The sequence below is a fragment of the Amphiprion ocellaris genome, chromosome 16, assembly GCF_022539595.1.
Source record: "Amphiprion ocellaris isolate individual 3 ecotype Okinawa chromosome 16, ASM2253959v1, whole genome shotgun sequence".
NCBI classification, from domain to species: Eukaryota; Metazoa; Chordata; class Actinopteri; family Pomacentridae; genus Amphiprion; species Amphiprion ocellaris.
Genome location: NC_072781.1, coordinates 14,959,372 through 14,975,756, shown reverse-complemented (window position 1 = coordinate 14,975,756; position 16,385 = coordinate 14,959,372). Strand labels below are relative to the sequence as shown.

Sequence of the window (16,385 nt, the reverse complement as noted above, 5' to 3'; positions counted from 1 at the left end):
ATATTTTTACATTTTTACATGCTGTAGTGCCATTTTTTGGAGTATTTTCATATGCTTTACATCAAAATAACCCTGATATCCCAAATTTCAACAATATGTATTGACTTATGTCTTAACTACTACAAAAAATTGCTTAAAAGTGCAATAAACCTTAAAAAAATGAAAAACATTTTTGTTTTTTTCACATATATTTCAAAATACAGAAATTGCATAGCTGTATCCCTCAAATTTGTAAATGTAAAAAAGTTGCACAATATCCTTTGGAACCACAGGAAATTTATTTGGAGTCTGTACATAATTTGCTTTTTGAGATATGGTCAATTTTGTAACCTGTAAAAAAAACGAAAATAAACAAAACTGCAAAATTTGCAGAGACAACATCAACATTAAAACAAATTATTTACAATAGTGCAATCAAATTTCTAAGTGTGCCAGATACTTATGAACACACATATTTTATGTACAAAACCATGGTCAGACCATAAAAAGTGCATTTGAAAATAAAAGAAAATCGTTTTTACTGAGTTGAATCAGAAACAGTATTTTGATAGTCTCCTGGTCCAAGTACTTGGACAGGTCTGATGGAGAAGGGCTGTCCACATATTCTGACAGAGGTGGCTGGACACCTGGCCTCCTTTTCGGCAGGAAATGTGGCAGAGAAGGTAAGCTGTCAGGTTCCTTCTCAGTTTTCCAGCCAGCTGTAGGGAGGCCTCTGGCCCGGAGCGCTCGCTGGTGGAGCGGCTGCTGCAGCGTCTCCTGGCTGGAGGCGGTCTGTCCCTCTACCTCTAGCTGGGTACCAGGACAGCAGGAGACCTCCATTCTCTCCTCTTCCTCCTCCTCCTCCTTCCAAACATTGTAAATGCTGCACACAGAAAAAGTTACGTGGTACGTTAGCTGTGCGCAGCACATGACTTGTAAAAATGATGCGTATTTTGCGCGGAATGCTTTCGGCGGCGTTCCATGTATATTATACTTTCTTTACTTTTCTCCAACTCAAACAACTTCTCATGAATACAGACTTAAATGTAACTGGAATGATCAATTCCTTCGATAAGATCGGCTTCATCCGCGCTGGTGGCAGAATCCGGGCCAGACGAGTGCCTGGACTCCGACGCTGTAGTTTGCTGGAGAGCTTTGCGCCAGAAGTAAAATAGTTTGGCGCGACCAGGTTTTCGCGGCTCCTCAACTAATGTGTGGAAGTGTGTCAAAGGTGTGTGTGGTGGGTCCGTGTACGGATCTGGTAATTGGATTTTCCGTTCTGAAACGGGTGTTGAAAAACAAAAAACGAGTGGTTATTTGATTTTTGTTTTAAAATACAAAAACTAAAATTGAAATACAAGGCGTTTTTCCTTTTCATGATCAAAAAGGGATATACGATTTAAAAAAAAAAAAAACTTTGATTTTCGTTTTATATTTAGAATAACAAGAAAGTAAAATCAGTAAGAGACAGAAACGAAAAAAGGTCCGTTTTTTCATTTTCTGAGACCGGAAGTGGTCATCAGCAAATGTGGAGCCAAACGACAACAAGATTCTCAGAGGGCGGAGCCAGAGAGCAGCGATTGGTCAGACCAAAGATAGAAGACAGGGCGCTAGCGTATCTAGTCTTCTATGGTCTGCACGTCTGGTAGCATCCTGTGGCTGCTGTCGACCTTGTTTTTGGAGTAAAACACGGTAAGAAGATAAATACTTCTAATCAGTAACGTTGTTTTGTTGTACGTTAAGTCAGCGCCTTGTGAAGAGTTGTGTTTTGTCGTGTTTGAGCAGTTGGTCCGGACGCGTTAGCTGGCTAAGCGGCTAAGTTAGCTAGCGGGCTAATTAACACAGGTGGCTAACTTACCGCTGAACACCTGTGTTAGTTGCTGTCGCAGCTGTCCGTCATTATTAGAATAACCTTCTCAACCTGTATTTCTCTGCCGTGTATTTTAGCTTTTAAAAAAGTTATTTTACTTTAAGTTTAAGTGAAACCCATTGAACTGCACTGAAGTTTAACATTCAGCTGGTTTGAATTAAACCGCGCTTAACATTGCGCAACATTACCTCTCTGAATCTCCATAATTTCATTAAATTTCTTCTCTCTTCCACTGCTCAAGTTCAATCCGGTATATAAAATGACATTAATAGTGAATAAACTAACAACCAGCCATTGTATTTATTTATTACTGTATGTATTTGTAGTAAAACATGAGTTGAAACATCCTACTTTTGGATCTAGAACTGCACAAGCCGTTCATTTTCAGTCACTTGATGAGTTAAACTCCCCTTTTTATGTGAGGTTGAAGCAGAAAGTCTGAGTTAACAAAGAAAGTTCTTTATAACTGGCGATACCTGTTATCTCTGACTGAGGCTTTAGTTTTTGTTGAGCTGATTTACACGTAGAAACTTTGTTCAGGAAGATTTCTCAGTAGCTCAGAGGACAGGCTGCTTTTTACACAACCTTGTAAGAGAATGTCTGTCAATGCTTTCAGCAGAATTTAGAAACACAACACTTCCTAAACAGATATTTTGAGGCTGTGAGGTTGAACGTTTGAGAGTATATCAGTGTGTTTGTTTGTGGTCTTTCTGTTTCTAGGTGGAAGCTGAATTAGTGAGGATGACTCCTGCTCCTGTCATCTCTAAGCTCCTCACACATCTTTACCTGCACATGAGGAAAATCACTCCTGTAGAATGCAGGTATGTTTGTCATTATTATAAAAAGATGTTGCCTGGTGACCTGTCAGAAACCCATTATACAGAGTCAGCCAAAATAATGTTTACACACATCAGGAAAAGAAAAACTTGCATAAATATTTCAATACCAAATTTATTCAGACATCATGAGATTAATAAAAGTTATCTTTGGCCTCTACAATTACAAGAGGTGCTCAAAGTGGAGGCCACTGGCTTCCAGACATTTCTGTTGTGTTGTAGACGTCACTTGTTGATGCTCCATTCATGAGGGTAGCGCCATCTGTTGGGAAAACATCGTACAACAGGACACAGAGTTATCGTGATTTGATCAAACTTAGAAAGAGGTATCTATCTATCTATCTATCTATCTATCTATCTATCTATCTATCTATCTATCTATCTATCTATCTATCTATCTATCTATATATATATATATATATATATATATATATATATAAGTACTTATACAAATGAAATATTTATAAAAGTTTTTCTTTTCCTGATGTGTGTGTACATTATTTTGGCTGACTCTGAACTTAATGAGAACAAAACTGTCATTTAATTGTTGCTCTGGAAGCTTCTTTAGTGAAAACCGGCTGGTGTTGTGCTTTGAAACAAACTGCTGTTGAGGTCTGTGTTTTTAGGTTTAACCCCACAGTTTCTGAATGAACTGATAGTTGTTGTTTTTTTCCTGATCAATGTGGACGTTATAATTGATGGTAACATTTACTGATCATATAATCAGCATGACAATATAACAGTATAACATTCTGACCACCTGACTAATACTGTGTTGGTCCCTTTATGCTGCTAAAACTCCTCTGACCCAGTGGTTCATCAGAACCTCTGGGGATGTCCTGTGGATTCTGTGGGTCCTGTGGGTTGCAGGGTGGGTCCTACCTAGACCAGGCTGATCCTGGACCATCCCACAGATGCTCAATCAGATCTGGATGTGGGGAGTGTGGAACCCAGGTGAACAGCTTAGCTCTGTCGTGTTCCTCTGGACCACTCCTGAGCAGTTTTAGTTTGTCCTGCTGAGGGAGGCAGCTGGCATCAAGGACTGCTGTTGCCATGGAGACTAGGGGGTTGTTTGTCCTGCAGTGTTTAGGTGGTGGTACATGTCAAACATCCACATGAATGTCAAGGTTTCCCAGCAGAACGTTGCATTAGAACAAGATGATGGATGTTGTTCTCTTCAGCTGTCAGTGGTCAGAATGTTGTGGCTGATCAGGTGGATCTGTCTGCCTTTACTCTGACATCCAGAGTTATACAAAAGTGTAGTATGTGTGCAGTGCAGAAGAGATTTACTTTATTGTACGCATTTTTTTTTTTTTTTTTTAAGTGAAAGCATTTTTTTTCATCCACCTGAAGAAGACCTAATCTTTCCCTTCAAAGGATAGTTAATTGTTACTAAGGCTTCCATAGTGGTCCCATCAGAGAAAATCATATCCATATACAGATTTTTATTAATTCCAGGACTGGTTCATTAAAGATTATAATAATAACTACATCAGATAATTCTTGGTCGCAGTTGGAATTTTGCAGCCTGAGAGATGGTTGAGAAGGTTTGCAGTTCTTGTTTTAGCAAAATATGTTATAATAGAAGATCTTTATTGTCATTGTACATGAAATTATCTGCAAACCAGCAAAGTGTATCAGTCTGAGGTATCTAAAAATAAATAAGTAAAGAAAAATGCTTCTAAAGCCAATAATAAACAGAATATTTTGAGGGAATATTGTAAAAAGGAAAGAAAAGCTCCATTCTCACTCCTCTCAGGATAAACTGTCATTAAAATTGACTTTAAATTTAGCTTCAACACGAGATAAAAACATTTACTTCCATTACTGATGTTGTCAAGTTTTAATAAAGTTCATGCTACTTTTATAAAATGATGAAAGTGAATAAATTGTATTTCTGTGATCTGTGTTTGATTTCTGTCTTTTCTCCTGTCATCCAGATGTTCAGAGGGAGATGATGCCACATCTGGTCCAGCTGATGGAAGGTCTTGAAGTTCTCTGACTGGCCTCGACTGAAGATGGTCGTCTCACTGGATTTAAGGTTCAGATGCTCAGTAACAAACTCCACCAATGTGCCAACAGGGAAGCTTTAGGTTTATTAAATGTTGCTATGAAGGTTTCGCTGTTTTTCTTTGTGAATGCAATGTGCTCCAACTGAAACTTGAATTAGAACTTAGAAGTAAATCCTTCCATCTGAAAGGATTTAGTTGCATTAATAACCTCATAACATTCTAATTTTTATTCCAGTCTTGGTTGGAAATGGAATCTCTGTATTGATTCAGGTAAAAACTGAACTTCACAGCATGTTGGAGCAAAACAACCAGATGAAAACTGTGATGGTGTTGGATTGTCAGACTGTAATGTTGCAGCTCAAAGCAGCTTTTCTATCTCAGTTCATTCTGACATTCAGCTATGAATCAACACAGCAGATGGTGATCCATGCTGTGGAAGTCTCACATCTCCTGATTTAATGGAGCTGCTTTACACTTTTTACACTGTTTATTCACCAACACTTTATTTAATAAAAGTCCCATCTAGTTTTCATGAGGAATGTGATGTTTTAATTTCTCTGTGAATAACTGCAGTCTAATGCAACAGCTGGAGTTGTAACATCTGTCCTGATATTTATCATGAAATATTGATCAGAATACTTATGGTTAGCAGTCATCCCTGAAGTTTTACATTAAAATCTTTACTTGTGTTGTGAACTTTGGTAAGAAGCAGAAATGTTAGCGTTGCCATGGATACATGAGTGTTAAATTCTGTCCATGTTTCATTTTGGGAAATGCAGTCCAGTTCCAGAATGTGGAGGAATTTAGTCTCACAATCACAGACAACAAATATTATCTGAAAGTCGGGTTATTGTTGTTTATCAGCACAATACAAAAAGATTAATGTTAGAAATATTCCAGTTAAGACCCTAGAATATCATGATTTATGTAAATTTACCTCAATAATATGAATGTTCAGGTTAAGATTGTACAGTGATATTTATTATGTAAGTTTAGCTGATTAAAGTTTATGACTCTGCACTAAAATATTATTTAAATTGACATCATTATTATAATATTTAGGGTCAGACCCTACAGTATTGAGATTAAGAAATCAAATATTCTATAAAATGTAAATACACTGAACTCATTTGGATATATTTAAGTGAGACTCTACAATATTATTTGACACAAATCTATCTAAATCAAAATTTTAATCGTTTTTACTCCAAACATTTACTGGACTGATTTAAATATTAAAATCACTCCTTTCTAATCCTCTGCTGTACGTTCAAACCTGAGGCCTTAAATAGAAACACACAAGTATCTGATTGAAGGAACTTCTGCAGAGTCCTGGTTCCAGAACATGATGATAGAATTATAGACAAACTTTAACAAAAGCTGCCTAAGAGTTTACAGGTTTTTATGTTAGATTTCTTCAGTAATTTAATGAGCGTTATCAGCAATAATCAAGTGTTCATTTGATTAACTTGATTTCCTAAAACATCCAGAATTGGAGCGCATATCTTTGGCAGCTGTAAAGTTTCTGCTCCTTCAAAGTTCACAACACAGTGAATGAATTCCTAAAACACTCTCAATGCTGGAGAGCGTTTGTGATGCTGAAGCAGTGATCAGTTTTTCTGTTTCTTCTCTGGAGATGCACAATGAGGGACGTCTGCAGAGACTGAGAAAGAGTCTCACCACATCCTGACATGAGGAAAAAGACTTTATTGAAGACTACAATGAGAAAAACTATCAGACAGCAGACGGCTGCATTCAAGGTGAGCTCTGAACATTTGATCTGGAACAGGAATTCAATAACGGCAGCATGAGCTTCATTTCAGTCTGTAGCTGCTGAATTCATGGATGAATCATCTGGCACTAGAGAAGAAGACCATCAAACATCCACGTCAGCTGATGGAGGTCCAAGAGTCTCACCGAACAACCAACCTCCAGAGTGAAGACCTCAAATCTGATTGGACGGCCTCCTATTCAGCCACATATGTGAACAAATGCCTCTAAGTTGATTTCTTTTCTAAAATAAATCCAGTTTGAGTCCTAATCTATGCCTGTGTGTTTGCTTCTTTACACTGCTGTTAACAGTTTAGGCTGTTAGATTGTTCCAGATAAGACAAGTGCAAGATTCTTCAGAGCCGTTCTACCACGATCCTGACAGGAAGAACTCCAACAGCTACTGAATGTTCCTGTGGTTCCCTCAAGGCTACAGGAGGAGTCCTACGAGGACGAGGCGGTCCACCTGATGCCGGCCAGTCGCTGCTGTTCAAAGCCAACACTGACTACGTGGACTTCTACTGGACCACATGGAGGCCTTCAAACTGGACCAACAAGTTCAGCGAATCCCCGACTCGTGGGTCTGAGGACGCCGCCGAGCCTCGGTCCAGCCAGCCTCCTGTCTGTGGGTGTTTGAGTGCTGAGAGGTTTGTGGATGGATGTGAACATGTCTGTGTTGAAACAGCAGCTTTTGACTCACTAACGCCGGGAAAAAACGAGCTCCTTTATTTGTGACTTCCACTAAAAAACTGATGAAAATAAGTTTGCCAGGGTTCTGACTGATAACAGATTATTAAATAATGAAAATAATAGTTTAAATATTCCTTTAAACAATCCTTTTAGGTCTACATTTCCTTTACACTGACTTCTTGGTATATGTACAAGTATTTTGGGTGGAATATACCATTAAGCCTGATGTTCAAGGGTTCTTCTGGGAATATACCATTAAACCAACCTTTTAGGTAAATGTTCCAGGATGTTGAGTAGAATATACCATCAGATCAACCTTTTAGGTCTACATTGGAAGATTTTAGAGTAGAATATTACTCCAAACCATCCTTTAGGTCTACATTTAATGTGGAATACTCCTTTACACCAAGATTTTTTGGTCTACATTGAAGGATTTTAGGTGGAATATTCCTTTGAACGAACTTTTTAAGTTTATGTTCAAGGATGTTGGGTGGAATATACCATCAGACCAACCTCCAAGGTCTGCAGTAGTGAATTTTAGGTGGAATATACCATTAAACTCACCTTTTAGGTCTACATTGGAGGATTTTAGGTGGAATTTTCTTCCAAACCGTCTTTTAGTCTACATTTAAGGATGTTTAGGATGGTATATTCTTCCGAACCAACTTCTCAGGTCTACATTTCAGGTGGAATATTCCTCCATACTAACTTTTTTGGTCTACATTGAAGGATTTTTTTCTAAACCACCCTTTCAGGTCTATATTTGGGGTTTTAGGTGGAATATTCCTTTTAACCAGCCCCTCAGGTCTCTTTGAGGATTTTGGATGGAATACTCGGTTAAACCAACATTTTAGGTGCATGTCCAAGGATTTTTGGTGGAATGTTCCTTTAAGGTGGATGTTTGAGGACCTTGTAGGTGGAATACTTCCTGAAACCAACCTTTTAGGTCAACATTCAAAGATTTAAGGTGGAATATTCCTTTAAACCAACCTAAATTTCATGTTTTGATCATTATCAAGTGAGAAACCTCAATCCAGACTCCTCATAATGACGTTTGAGATTTATGCTGCTGTTATTTGTTTAGTCCAGACTAAATGACAGAAATCCACAACTGTAATTTTATTTCAGGACTCGGTTATTAAATGTCAAAACAATCCATGTGACTCTAAAAACTCAACAGCTTTACAAACTCTAAGATTAAACTCTCCACAAGGATCCAAAATAAGTTGGACTTCTACATGAGAGCTTTAATTATTCTTCATCTACTTCCTGAAAAGTTTGGTCAATAAAAAAGACAAAAACTAATATTTTCAGCTGAACTAAAGACAGACTTTGTGATTTTTCTGCTCACATGTTGTGTTGTTGTAAACTTACTCTTTCAAATAAATAGCCGCCTAACCCCCTGGAAACCAGCGTTTGTCCTGTTTTTGTGTTGCTCCTCGGCGACCCTAGACAGCCGGGTCGTAATGTTTTTTGAGCAACACACCATACTATGACGTTTTTACAATGATGGTTCTACTATGGAACCAGTTTGACATGTTCAGGTGTTCTTTGTGTGAAAACTCAGAGATTTCAGGTATCAGAAGGTGGTTTTCAACTTTCTTGTTAACTTTCTGCTTCAACTTTAAACTAAATTTCCTTGACTAACCCCGCCCTCTGGACTTCCAGTAAGCTGTGTTCCTATTGGCTGTCCAGGTGGCTGCTTGGTGTTATCAGGAACACCTGAGCAGCTCAGTGTCTTCCTGCTTTATTTAGCTGCAGACAAACATTTCCTCTGCTTCTCTTCACCACTGAACTGGGTTTGGCTCCGTTGCTTTAGTTTGTTCTTTAGGCGTTGGCTTGCAGCTTCCAGCAGTAAAATTGTCTTTAATGTGTTTCTTGGTGTGTTTTAGGGCTTTGTACTGGATAGTTGTCTTGGTAAATGTGGTTCTTTAGCCACAGTTAGCACATGGTGCTAATGTGTGCAGTGATTAGTGGATTTGGTGCAGCTGAGTTGTGTCTTTATCTTGGCTGTAGTGAGTCTTTAGAGGTTTTTGGTCAGACACATTCTGTATTCCTGTTTGTGAACCAGCGTTGGTTGTCCAGAAGGTAAGAGTTCCTGTCCTGATTCTCTGTTCTCAGAGGTTCTCTGGTAGGCTGCAGGAGACTTTAGCGTTTGGGTTGTGCTAGTTTGGTTTTTGTACGGTTTCATTTGGACGACTATCTTGAGGCCCCTCCATGTGGTTTAGTGAGGTTTTCTGGAACAGTTCTACAAAGCAACCTGCAGCAGAAGAGACTTTGAGAGTTTTTAGGAAGTTCTGGAGACCAGACTTTAGAGCAGCAGAAACATTTGTCAGCAGTTTGAGCAGGAGAAGGTGAGCTTCAGAGTAGAAATGAGATGGAAACCTTCTTGACCCGTGTGGTGAGGTCCTGTACCAAGAGTTTGAGCAGGTTGTGAAGAGTCTGTAGTTCTTTGGTCTGAAAGCACAAGAAGAGTCGACTCATTAAAGGAGAAAACAGGAGATATTGTTGGTTCTTCTGTCGCTCTGCAGTTTCCTTAGACTGAATATCAAGTTTATATTTTAAATGATTTACCATGTGAGCCCAAGAAGACTTCAATAAACTCCCTCCATCCCCTGGACACAACATATTTTATTACCATGTTAAATCTTTTTTTTTTTTTTAAATGTTTGAGTTTTAATCATAGTTTTAGCATAGTTTTTTTCTCTTTGCTTGTTTAGTTTTGTCATCTGTGTAAAAGGTGCTAAACAAATAAAGTTGAATTGATAAACTGAATAATTGACTAACTCATGATTGTGACAACAGAAGTATTTTCATTGTGATTTAAGGGTTTATTTCATTTTTAAGGTTGGGGTTAAAATCTTGACAGAAAAAGAAGATTAAAGAAATAAACTACATAACAAAAAGCAATTAAATCAAAGGAAAAAAATTAATACAATAAAACTTTTAAGAAGTTTTATTATTAAAAAGATTTAAGAAATTTAAAATGTAATTTTCTCATTAAACATTTAATTTTTTAATTAAATGTTTTGTCTTTTTAAAGGTTTAATAATCTAATTAAATGTTTTGCATTTTTTAAAATGTTTAATATTCTTGTTTAATTGTATTTTTTAAATGTTTAATTATGGAAAATATTTTATCTGTAATTTTGAATATTTGTATTTTAAAAATTTTGTTTAATTTCATAATGACATGTATTGTATCTTGTTGAATTATCTCATTCAATATTTTCTGTTTAATAGAGTTAAACATTAAATACAATTAAATTATATTAAACAGACAAAATATTGAATGAGATAATTCAACAAGATACAATACATGTCATTATGAAATTAAACAAAATTTTTGAAATACAAATATTAAAAATTACAGATAAAATATTTTCCATAATTAAACATTCAAAAAATACAATTAAACAAGAAGAATATCAAAGATTTAAAAAAATGCAAAACATTTAATTAGATTATTAAACCTTTAAAAAGGCAAAACATTTAATTAAAAAATTAAATGTTTAATGAGAAAATTACATCTTAAAGACAATAAAACTTCAAATAGGAATTACACAGAAAATTATACATTAAAAGGTGGTAAAACATTTAAAAAGAAAAACCTTAAAGATTTAATCGAAATATTAAATATTGGGAAAGAAAAAGAAACTCAAACAAGCCGATAAAACATTTGAAAAAAACAATTAAACATTAAAAAGACAAAACATTTGGAAATCAAATCAGACATTAGAAAAGAATAAAAGGTGAGAAAAGAGCAAAACTAAACATTCAAGAAGAATCAAACTAAAGACAAAACATTTGAAAAGACACCAGTTAGACTTTAGAAAATCAAATTAAACAGAAGAGACAATAAAACGATCAAAAAGAGCAAAAACATAAAGATCTTAAAGCGTTTTCTAGTCTGAAATGAAAACATCAAGTTGTTTCTTCAAACATTTCCTCTTTCTATGTTCTTGGTTTGATTGTGGACAGATTTACTAAGAACTCATTTCAGAAAACTGCTTTCCAGATAAAGTCTACTAGTAGTTGAAGGCATTTATCAAACTAATGTTACCTTCTGATCTCCACAAACTTTACTGTTCAGTGAAGAGAATCAAAGTTTGTTGAGGATTTCTAAAAAACCCACAGGTGAAGGTCTGAGAAGAACTCAGATGGATGGTCTAAATGTGAAATCAAGACTCATGGTCACAAGTTTTAAGGCTTCTGTTAACCAGAAAGTTCAAACTAACAGAGAAGTACTGAGAAACTTTTAAAATTTCAGTCCTCAGACTGTCTGAAGGTTCAAACTAACAGAGAACTACTCAAGAACTTTTAAGATTTCAGTCCTCAGACTGTGGAAAGGTTCAAACTAACAGAGAACTACTCAGGAACTTAGAAGATATCAGTCCTTGGGCTGTCTGAAAGTTAAATCTAACAGAGAACTACTGTGGGACTTAGAAAATTTCAGCCCTCAGACTGTGTGAAAGCTCAGGTCCTGAGGACTCGGGAGGTGTGGAGGCTTTGGAAAGTCTTGGAACTGAGGGTTCCACCCTCCAGCACAAAGGCTGAAGTCCAACCTCCTGAGAAAAACGGTCGAGTCGAGACTCGAGTTAAAAAAAAACTCGAAAACGACAAAAAATAGATGATAAATGCGCAAAAAAAAGAAGAATTAGTATCTGAGCGAATAGCTCAGGGGATAAGAAGACAGGACTACCAAGTGGAAGGTCGCAGGTTCAAGACCCGCCACGTGGCATTTTCTTTCTTTGTCTTTGTCAGGATTTTGATAAAATTTAAGAAGGGTCTGGTCTTGAACCAGCGACCTGCAGCTCCACAGGCAAATCCTTAACTCACTGAGCTACAGATCAGATAAAAAGAAATAAATTCGTCGTCCCTTTGACATCGTAGTTGCTGAAGTGACCACATGGGCAGGAGCCAAGGCGGAGTCTGGGTGGAGTCAGGGCGGAGAGTAGGCGGGGAGGTGGGTGGCGGCCTCCCCCCTCTACTCCCCCACCTCCCCCCACCACCCACCACACCTTCCCCCGCCCGACGAGTTCTTCGAGTCTCCACGAGTTCTTCGAGTCTCCACGGGTTTTCCCGAGTTTCTGGAGTTTCCACCAGGTCGGAGGCAGAACAAGTTGTCATGAAGAGGTGTTGAAGTCGGCCAGGATGGACTGACTTTTTACAGCGACTAGAAGGAAGACGACTAGAAGAGCAGGTCTTTAACCACCATCCATAAAATCCATGGAGTCGGCTCCAGAGAAATGAAGGGAGGTCAACTTTTATCAACCTCCATCCAGATGTTCAACTTGATATCTTTACTTTGACATTTTTAGCACCACAAACCTTTAGTATCACACTTTATTATCATTTATTAGGACTTTAATGGAATCCACCAGCAGATTTAGTTTTTGTTGACAAACTTTATTCTTGTCATCGTGGGACTGCAGTATTTAAAACTCTTCCTTCTATTTGACCTCATGTTTATTAGTTTTAGTGGAGAAAGTTATTTTAGTTGTCGATTAGTCTCTTAAAAACCAAATAATAAATTGGATTAGTCAAGAGGTTTAAATTTCTTACTTTGTCATATTTTAAATATGACAAAAAATATAAAAATAAAGTGTCTTGAGACAATTTGACCTGTAATTGGCGTTATATAAATAAAATTGAATTCAAATTGTATGTATCTTGTAATGTTGGAGTAATTCAGCCATATATGTTGGAAAACACATTTTCTTTGTCCATTAATCTGTTGATTGTTTTCTCCAGTAATTCATTTCTTGTTTTGGTTTATAAAATGTCAAACCCAAATATATTCAGTTTACTGTCATAAAAACCAAAAAGATTTACATTCATGATGCAGGAATCAGGCAGTTTTTCACTTTTTATCTTAGTTTAGTCAGAAAGATAGTTGATAATGTGTGAATTGTTGCAGCTTGTGAGCCGTAGAAGGTTTTAATCTTTGGGGGCCGAGTGTCAAAAAACATTTAGAAACCAACATCAACAAAACACTCAACAAAGATTTGAACATCATTAAAGGGAAATCCAACTTTTGCATGACAATGTCTAATTAAAGGACATTTATTTCCAACGTAAATGTGTGATATTCATCCTCTGGAGCTTTCTCTTCACATCGTCTTCCACCTGGACTGGTTTGGTCAGGGAGCATGTGCAACAAACATTTGAAAAACTGCACTTTAACATCAATGAATGACACTGAAGTTTAATCTCTACATAAATGAGACTGAGTCTGGATGTGCTGCTCTGTCATTAACTCCTAAGTTTAGGGAAAGTTCAAACAAAAGAGGACAGTTCAGATAAGACTTGAGAATGAGCTTATTTTGAACAAACATCTCAGACTTTCTGAGCTTCAGCACCTCTAGCAAGATATTTTAACAACAAGCAACTCAAGAGATCCAGAAGTTGGAGAGAGTTAGCTTTAGCTGAGCCAAAGAACATGTGGGACGCTAACCTAGCAAACATTTCAGACTTTTCTCTGTGAATTCTGAGAAATAATTTCCTATTTAATGACAGAGCTACACATCTTAACTCAGTCTCATTAAAACAGACTCTAATTCAGTGTCATCCATCCATATTAAAGTGCAGTTACCCAAAATGTTTGTTGCATGAGCTCCAACAAAACCTGTCCAGGTAGAAGGCCACTTTGACAAACAGGAAGTGGAAGATTCCAAGCAGATTTATAGAAGGGGGAACCGGACTGTACTAAGTGTGGTCGAGTATAGAGGGGTGTTTTGTGGGTTTTTAAGGCTGATAATGATTATTAGTGAGACATTTGGAGTCGATATTCATTTGCAGTAAATGAAAGTATTTAAAATCTTGGAGTTAAACTTAGAAGAACACAAACTCTAACAGGAAACTTTGTTGATACGTTTTTGTTTTGTTTACAGATGTTAAGTTAAAGGAGTTTTATTCTTGACGTATAACCAATCAAATCACTCCAGAAGACAGAGCGACCACAGGTAGATAAAGGTTCAGAGCCAAAGTAGCGCCATTTTTAAATGTATTTATTACCGTAAATCAGTAAAAAATAAAATACTGATAATCAGTAAATCAGTCAGCCCACAATTACTACAATTCTACAATGTATGTCTCTTTCCTTTGACTTGTTATTTGTACAATATACGATGTATATGATGGCGTTTTTTCATACCAAAGGCTATACTATGATGTTTTCTAAGAGACATACGATGCTACTCTGTTGTTCTGGCTCTGGGCTGCTGCACTCCTCCTCTGTTGTTTTCTGGATTGTACTCAGCTGCATGCCTTCGTCCACCCGGCCTCCGTTGACTCGTCCCGCCTGCCGTCTCTGGAGCTGAAGCTGGATTGGAACAGACCAAAGTACAGTCCAATCACGATGCCAGCTGCCTCTCAAAAGGCTCCTTCATCTGGCAGGTGGCGGCACTTCTTCTGAGGGGAAGCTGAGCTGGCCCAGCAGAACTTTGGAGATGTGTTCCAGTGGTTGGTGGATGTGTAGGGAGATAGAGAGGGACCTTTGACTTGTTCAGAAAGGAAAACAGGAAACCCATTGGTAGTTTTAGTTTAGGGTGCTACTGCGGTGTGTTTTTGGGCTTGAAGAGGTGAACAGGAAGAGGTTTTTTTTCGTATTGATTATCTTTTACTTTGTTCCTGGTTGGAATGCCCATCAATGTCAACATGAAGTTCACTTTTAGTTCTGTTTATTTATTTTTATTTTACTAACACCCATTTGCTTTTAACCCCCTCACATGTTGTGTTGTTGTAAACTTCCTCTTTCAAATAAATACTCGTCTAACCCTCTGGAAACCAGCGTTTGGACTGTTTTGGTGTTGCTCCTCACCTACTTCAGACAGCCGGGACAAAACAACGTTTTGTGGTACGTTTTTACAACATGTTTGAAAAAATGGCATTTTTTTTCAACATAGTCTAGTAAGGCGTTATTTTCTGCGCCAAACTTCATGATATTTTTTTTTAAAAGAAATCCTTGCGGAGTGTTTTTTCACGCCCTCCTTTACATTATTTCATCATATGGCACGTTTTTACAACATGTTTGAAAAATGCAATTTTTTTTCGGACCATGCTATAGTAAGGCGTTTTTTTTCGCGCCGAAATTCATGATGATTTTTTTTTCAAAGAAAACTTTCTGGACGTGTTTTTCACAGCCTGCCTTTACCATTAATTTCATCATATGGCACGTTTTTACAACATGTTTGAAAAATGGCATTTTTTTTTCGACATAGTATAGTAAGGCGTTTTTTTTGCGCCAAAATTCATGATGATTTTTTTTTTCAAAGAAAACCTTTCTGGAGTGTTTTTCACAGCCTCCTTTACATTATTTCATCATATGGCACGTTTTTACAACATGTTTGAAAAATGGCATTTTTTTTCGACATAGTATAGTAAGGCGTTTTTTTTGCGCCAAAATTCATGATGATTTTTTTTTTCAAAGAAAACCTTTCTGGAGTGTTTTTCACGCCCTCCTTTACATTATTTCATCATATGGCACGTTTTTACAACATGTTTGAAAAATGGCATTTTTTTTCGACATAGTATAGTAAGGCGTTTTTTTTGCGCCAAAATTCATGATGATTTTTTTTTTCAAAGAAAACCTTTCTGGAGTGTTTTTCACGCCTCCTTTACATTATTTCATCATATGGCACGTTTTTACAACATGTTTGAAAAATGGCATTTTTTTTCGACATAGTATAGTAAGGCGTTTTTTTTGCGCCAAAATTCATGATGATTTTTTTTTTCAAAGAAAACCTTTCTGGAGTGTTTTTCACAGCCTCCTTTACATTATTTCATCATATGGCACGTTTTTACAACATGTTTGAAAAATGGCATTTTTTTTCGACATAGTATAGTAAGGCGTTTTTTTTGCGCCAAAATTCATGATGATTTTTTTTTTCAAAGAAAACCTTTCTGGAGTGTTTTTCACGCCCTCCTTTACATTATTTCATCATATGGCACGTTTTTACAACATGTTTGAAAAATGGCATTTTTTTTCGACATAGTATAGTAAGGCGTTTTTTTTGCGCCAAAATTCATGATGATTTTTTTTTTCAAAGAAAACCTTTCTGGAGTGTTTTTCACGCCTCCTTTACATTATTTCATCATATGGCACGTTTTTACAACATGTTTGAAAAATGGCATTTTTTTTCGACATAGTATAGTAAGGCGTTTTTTTTGCGCCAAAATTCATGATGATTTTTTTTTTCAAAGAAAACCTTTCTGGAGTGTTTTTCAC

The 16,385-nt window shown here is 36.8% G+C and overlaps 2 long non-coding RNA genes across 2 annotated transcripts in view; one reads left to right on the top strand and one right to left on the bottom strand.

The window, feature by feature from the left end:
- Positions 1–2,372: 2,372 nt before the first annotated feature.
- On the top strand, positions 2,373–6,677 carry LOC129350770 (uncharacterized). The gene is made up of 3 exons (XR_008604278.1): positions 2,373–2,670; positions 4,626–6,457; positions 6,521–6,677. It is a non-coding gene; the product is annotated as an uncharacterized LOC129350770 (long non-coding RNA).
- A 7,472-nt stretch (positions 6,678–14,149) lies between these two features.
- Positions 14,150–16,385, bottom strand: part of LOC129350800 (uncharacterized) — a 3,230-nt gene continuing 994 nt past the window's right edge. The window contains exon 2 of the long non-coding RNA XR_008604320.1: positions 14,150–14,652. This is a non-coding gene — a long non-coding RNA (uncharacterized LOC129350800). The remainder of the gene's footprint in view (positions 14,653–16,385) is intronic.